At 46.4% G+C, this 7007-nt stretch overlaps 1 pseudogene; it reads left to right on the forward strand.

Moving 5' to 3' along the window:
- Positions 1 to 4605: 4605 nt before the first annotated feature.
- On the forward strand, positions 4606 to 6369 carry LOC101985865 (annotated as a pseudogene).
- Positions 6370 to 7007: the final 638 nt, after the last annotated feature.

The raw sequence follows: 7007 nt of genomic DNA on the forward strand, positions 1-7007 counted from the left end.
TTTATCACAACATAGAAACCAAGCCAGGACACCTTACAAAAATCTTCTTAAATGAACTAAACAGTTGCCATTGTGAAAAGATAAAGCTTCCTAATTCCTGTATAGGATCAGCTAGTTGGCATCAGGATTCAGGGCAACTGTTAGCTGACTCTCAATTGAGACCTGTGCGTATGCATGCATAGGACCAGCCAGGAACTCGTAATTCTCTCCTTGAGATTGCAAGTGTTGTCAGAAGGGACCTGGTTTAAGTATGTCCTCTAAAAGTCCAGCTGTTGGAAACTCAGGACTCCGTGCGGTGATATTTCTTGGAGGTAGAACCTTCAAGAAATGGAACTTAGGTCATCAAGATGGCTCAGCCAGTCAAGACACCTGATGCCACGCCCAACGACCCAAGTTAGAGCTCTAGGATCCATGTGGTGTAAAGAAAACTGTCTTCCAACCTACACACACACTAAAAGGAAAATATGTAAAATAAAATGTATAAACATTAAGGATGGATATCTAAATATTTTTATTGATGGGGACATGATTTTAAAAAAGGTGACATTAGCTTAGAGGAAAAAGCTCAAATGCAGCTGTGGCCCAAAAATGCTTTCAATCCTGGTCCAGTTACATTTAGATCTTCGTCTCCTCCACAAGACCTATGTTCTGAATTCCACCACAGTGACCAAGCATGCTGACAGATCCCTGAGTTCCTAACTCCCCCAGCCACGCCTGCTCCTGCCCGCCATCAGATCTAAGTTGAGCCCTCCCCACCATGAGAGCATTCCAGAAACCCTGGCCATGTGTGCTTTCTGCATTCTCCTTTAAGACACTGGTCCCAAGACTTTGTTAATGTCTAACATTTGATGCCTACTCTCCGTGAGGACCATGTTCTATCTTACCTTCTGTCGTTATTTTTAAAATACTTACTTTTATTTTATCTTATTTTATTTTTTGACAGACATGGTTTTACTATGTAACTCAAGGCTGGCCTCCTCCTTACCTTCCACCTATCTAACCTCTCAAGTACTGGGATCCAGGCCTGCGTACACCACCATACATGGCTTATCTTCCCCCGCCCCCATGTTCTAGTATAGAGAGAAGCACTCATTTGAATGAATGAATGAATGAATGAATGAATGAACGAATGACAAAAAAGAAGGCAGCACTCTTGCCCTAGGACTCTGTGACATGTTATTTGTACAATGGCCACCAGAGGGGGACAGAAGAACAGAGTCCAGTAATTTCTACGGATTCTGAAGAACTGTGGGTTGTGGATTTCAAGCTAATTTTAGGTCTGGCAGGGAGTCCAGAGGTCACGGAAGCCTCTGTCTGAGAGAACGATTTTAAGCAAATCCTCTCAGGGAAGCATAGTGCAATTTAGAATTTTGAAAAGTTGAAATATTTGAATATTTTGAACTCGGAAAGCTCAGATTCTGTTTCCAGCTCTAACATCATACAGCCTGTCTGATCTCAGAGAAGACTCTGGATTTGGGAAGGGTTAGTTTCCAAATCTGACAAATGGGTGGTGTGATGTCCTTTGTCTCCCAGGAGCATGTTAACAGAACTGAAGAGCAAACAAAGTGAGCAAACAGCCAGAAAATGAAAAATGCCAAGGCAACCGGAAAAGCTTACTGCGAGTTAGAGAGCTAAATAAGCCCCGTTTCCTTGTTCTAGCGTGTGAACTGAAGCCAGTGTTTCCCTCTTGGTCAGTGGGCATGAATGCGTGGTGAGACAGTAAGCAGTTTTAATCATTTTATGCTCACCTGGTCATCTCAGGCAGACTACCTGACCAGCCCATCCACCTGCCCTCAGCATCTCCTCTACCTGCAGGCTTCACAAGTGCTATTGTAGCTGACAAGAGCCAAGTTCATGGGAACACTCTTCAGTGTCTAGACGCATCTCTGTGCATTGCTTTAATAAACAAATACTGAAAACATTTCAGGTAGGCTTGTATTATACACATATTGAACCTATGCAATCTGTACTGTGCAGACTTAGCAAGAACAGCAAACAAACAAGCACCTCGAACCCTTACAAGTGGCAAACAAAACCAGGTCCACATTCATTTGATAGCATTGTTGGTTAGAGTCAATGAAGGGATGACTAGGCTGAGCCTGGATGTGATGGTCTCAGTGTGTCTCAAATCTTACAAAAGCCGCTCAAAATACAGTGTGTTTTGTGCTTCTGGGTAATGTGTGTTCATGTGTATGCTCCTGTATATTTCAGGTGCATTCACATGTGTGAAGACCAGAAGTCAACCTCAAATGTCATTCCTTAGTTACTGTCCATTTTGGTTTTTTCATTCTCTTCTCTCTCTCTCTCTCTCTCTCTCTCTCTCTCTCTCTCCCAACAGCATCTCACTATGTACCTCTCGTTGGCCTAGAACTTGCTATATAGACCAGGCTAGCCTCGAACCACCACCTTGTTTCTGAGCTGGAGTCTCTCACTGGTTTCATACTCACAAAGTAGGCTAGGCTGTCTTGCTATCGAGCCCTAGGGATGCTGTGTTGCCACATCCCTGGCACTGGCATTACCAGTGTGCACCATCATACCCAATTCTTTAATACAGGTTCTGGGTATCACGTTCAAGTTCTCACACTCACATGTCCAGCATGTTAACAATGAGCTATCTTCCCAGCCTAACTTAGAGGACTTCAAAGGAAATATGAGTAGTAGTTTGATCTTATGTTTTTATCTTTAAACTCAGTTCACCGTGGAACATGCTAGCCAACAAGTAGAAGGTCTGTGATACATCTTAACACAGTGTGGGGAACTTCTATAGGAAGCACCGAGCTAGCCTAGAAAGGCCGATACTCAGGGGCTCCCAGAGATTAAGGGAGAGTCCATGCCTTTCACTTCGAGGCCAATGCTCTTCTCCCCACAGCTGTGTAAGTTAGCATGCCTTTCATTCCAAGGTCTGGTCTCCATGTCCCCCGGGGGATTCTGTGGACTTCTTAACTGTGCATGCATTTGGGGACACTCTTTGAGGCATAGTTTTTGCTTGCTTACATACTTCTTGGTTATCTTTTCCTTTCTAATCCTGTGGTCCTTTTTAAATGATTTGTTTGTTTTTATTGTCTGTGCATTGGTGTTTTGTCTGCATGTATGTCTGTGTGAAGGCATCAGATTCCCTGGAACTGGAGTTACAGACAGTTTTGGGCAGCCATGTAGGTGTTGGGAGTTGAACCCTGGTCCTCTGGAAGAGCAGCCAGTGCTCTTAACCACTGAGCATCTCTCTAGTTCCTGTCATATTATTTTACATTACAATCATGTTGTAAGCTGGAAGACATTTTCCAAGGCAGTTTTGAATCTCAGCCTGGCAATCAGAGCCATGTGGGGAAAAATATGCAGAGCCTTGAGAAAGCCACCATCGTTTGATTGCCGTCCTTCCTTCCTCCTTCCTTCCTCTGAAACATGAAGGCCAGATGCATCCTCTCCATTAACGGTGGCTTGCTCTCTGGCCCAGTTTTTGAGTTTCCTTTTCCTCTTAGGTGAGGCCATACTTTCTTGGCACTTCTAGTCTGGATTGTTTGAAGACCAAAAGAAAAGACGGCCATTCTCTCCAGCAGTGTGTTGGGGTAGCAACTGGAAGAGTGTGTAACAGAACAAGAACAGGCACGCTCACGCGGGTTCACTTGTTCACACATCGACTGAACTGACCCTGGCATTTGGGCCAGGATATTTAACACAGAGACAGAAACGAAACTGGAGTGTAAGTCCTGGATGTTAGGGAGAGATCAGCCAGCCAGGCTTCCTGCTCTTACCAGTCAGGAAGGATGGGGTTCATCAGTGACCCCGATTCCTAGTGAAAAGCTCCAAGACACAGGTGAATACACAGAAGAAACCTCCTAACTTTGTGTGTTGCTGTTTTGTGTTTTGTGGACCTCCTAACACATGACACACAAAAGTGGAAGCTGATTGGCTCCACTTTAAAGGCTGCTTTTACTGTTACTCTCAGTAGAAGGGCATTTTATCAAATCTTGGTCCTGTTTCTAAGAAGACATACTTGATTTGTTTAACCCATACTGAAAGGTCTCAGAAGGCCCCCCTACAGCCATCTATGACTCTGAGATTGTTTATTCAGCCAGGGGACACCTCCTCCTTCCCACAGGTCTTCAGCTGGTCTTGGCCCTAAATTCATTCTCTCTTAGCCAAACTGGTTGCTCAGGACCTAGTTCTGTCTGGAGTTTGTAAACTGATAAATTGGTATTTTGTTCTGTTTTTCTCCTTTCTTCAGAACTTGTTTCCTTTTGGAAGGATGGACACTGTGGCAGCCCCCTCCCCCTCCCCCCACAGTCTCCCACATGCTCTTGGAAAACAACAGTTGAGTGTTTTGCAATAGCACTTATCAGCGCCTTCAGCCCCGCCTGGCTTTAAACATGTTTTTCTCCAAACATGTTTTCCTCTGTGTAGTTTAACTTGCCCTCCCAGAAGAATCCCCACCCCTGAGGGTAATTTTTGTTTGCATGTGCAATTATGCTTATAGCCTTTACAAATACACAAATAAAGAAAGTTTCTGGGGCAGAGCCGAGAATCGGAGTTGTGAGCACGGACTGAGCCCCACACCGATCTCCTCTCCGCACTCTTCGCCTCGCTCTCGTGGACAGCCTGTCCACCCCATCCATCATCTCGCCGGCCACCACTAAAAACACCTTCCACCATGGCCACCTCAGCAAGTTCCCACCTGAACAAAAGCATCAAGCAAATGTACATGTCCCTGCCGCAGGGTGAGAAAGTCCAGGCCATGTATATCTGGGTTGATGGGACCGGCGAAGGGCTGCGCTGCAAGACCCGCACCCTGGACTGCGAGCTCAAATGTGTCGAAGAATTACCCGAGCGGAATTTCCACGGCTCTAGTACCTTTCAGTCTGAGGGCTCCAACAGTGACATGTATCTCAGGCCGGTCGCCATGTTCCGGGACCCCTTTCGCAAAGAGCCCAACAAGTTGGTGTTCTGTGAAGTTTTCAAGTACAACCGGAAGCCTGCAGAGACCAATCTAAGACACACCTGTAAACGGATAATGGACATGGTGAGCAACCAGCACCCCTGGTTTGGAATGGAGCAGGAATATACTCTCATGGGAACAGACGGACACCCTTTTGGTTGGCCTTCCAATGGCTTCCCTGGGCCCCAAGGTCCATACTACTGTGGTGTGGGAGCAGACAAAGCCTATGGCAGGGACATCGTGGAGGCTCACTACCGGGCCTGCTTGTATGCTGGAGTCAAGATTACAGGAACAAATGCCGAAGTCATGCCTGCCCAGTGGGAATTCCAAATAGGACCCTGTGAAGGAATCCGCATGGGAGATCATCTCTGGGTGGCCCGTTTCATCTTGCATCGTGTATGTGAAGACTTCGGGGTGATAGCAACCTTTGATCCCAAGCCCATCCCTGGGAACTGGAATGGTGCCGGCTGCCATACCAACTTTAGCACCAAGGCCATGCGGGAGGAGAACGGTCTGAAGTACATCGAGGAGGCCATTGAGAAACTAAGCAAGCGGCACCAGTACCACATTCACGCCTCTGATCCCAAGGGGGGTGGACAATGCCCAGCGCCTGACTGGATTCCATGAAACCTCCAACATCAACGACTTTTCTGCTGGCGTTGCCAACCGCAGTGCCAGCATCCACATTCCCCGGACTGTCGGCCAGGAGAAGAGGGGCTACTTTGAAGACCGTCACCCTTCTGCCAACTGTGACCCCTTTGCCGTGACAGAGGCCAATGTCCGCACTTGCCTTCTCAACGAGACTGGCGATGAGCCGTTCCAATACAAGAACTAAGTGGACTAGGCTTTGAGTGATCCTGAGCCCTTCCTAATCATCCCACTCCAACTCTTTCCTGTCCCAGCTCTGCCCCCACTGTAACTCAAAAGATGGAATATCAAGGTCTCTTTATTCCTCATGCCCAGTTAATCTTGCTTTCATTGGTCAGAATAGAGGGGTCAAGGTCTTAATCTCTACATACCCAACCCTCATCTTTTTTTTTTTCTATCTAGCTTTTTAGTGGGGGAGGGGGAGGGGAAGGGAAGGTAACCACTGCTTCATCTCATCAGGAATGCATGTCCAGTAGGTATAGCTGTCACAGAGCGGGTATATTTGTGAGAGGAGGAATTTTTCTTCAGGATAGTTGAAAGTATGGGTCCACTGCTTGGATTGACGATTCCCTGTTGGTGGAGAGCTGTTAGTTCTTCCGGTAAAACGACTTTCTGTTCCCAGTGGAAGTTAGGTGAGGAGCAGTTGGAGGGTGCTCCCTTGTACCGTGTTTCCCTTGCTTGGGGGAGTTTATGCCCTCCATGAAGACAGCTCAGTGTGTCACCTGAGGGACAGCCCTGCTGTAACAGAAGAGAAGGTCCTTAGTTCTTGGTCCTCCATTTATAACAAAGAGCAGAGTAGTATTTTTATATTTAAATGTAAAAACAAAAAAGTTATATATATATGGATGTGTGGATATGTGTGTCTTTCTAATTGAGAAAACCACCCTCATCCCTGGGTTTGCCAAGTTTAAGTGAAGAACTTGGTTGGAAGGAAGGATCTCTTGAGTAGGGATGGGGATGAAGTACCAGGAATGCTGGTTGTCTGGGGCTCAGCTTCTTCATTACTACATAGGGTTTCCCTGCCCACTCTGCAGGAGCAGATGCTGGACAGGTAGCAGGTGGGATGCCAGTGTTTGCCACCACCTGATCCCATGCTTAGGCTAAGATGCATATGTATCCACACACAAGTTAGAGGTATGAGTTGGCTGGTCAACTTGAACATTTGTTACTGACGGGGTGGGGGGGATTATTTCTCGGTGGGACTAGCATGTCATTCAAGCAGGCCTTTTGATAATTAAATTTTGTAAAGCAAAACAAGTTCAGCTTTTAATCAACTCTGTAGGGTAGGGTTTCTAACTTTGCAGAACTGCCTGTTTGCGTCAGTGTCTCCTTCCAGTTTGCTCTGGGAGGAAGTGAGGGCAGGCCTGGAGTTAAAACATTTGTCATGTTTACCCTAGTGTCTTCTCTCCCAGCAGAATCTCCCTTCCCT

The sequence above is a fragment of the Microtus ochrogaster genome, chromosome 6 (genome assembly GCF_000317375.1).
Source record: "Microtus ochrogaster isolate Prairie Vole_2 chromosome 6, MicOch1.0, whole genome shotgun sequence".
Taxonomy (NCBI): Eukaryota; Metazoa; Chordata; class Mammalia; order Rodentia; family Cricetidae; genus Microtus; species Microtus ochrogaster.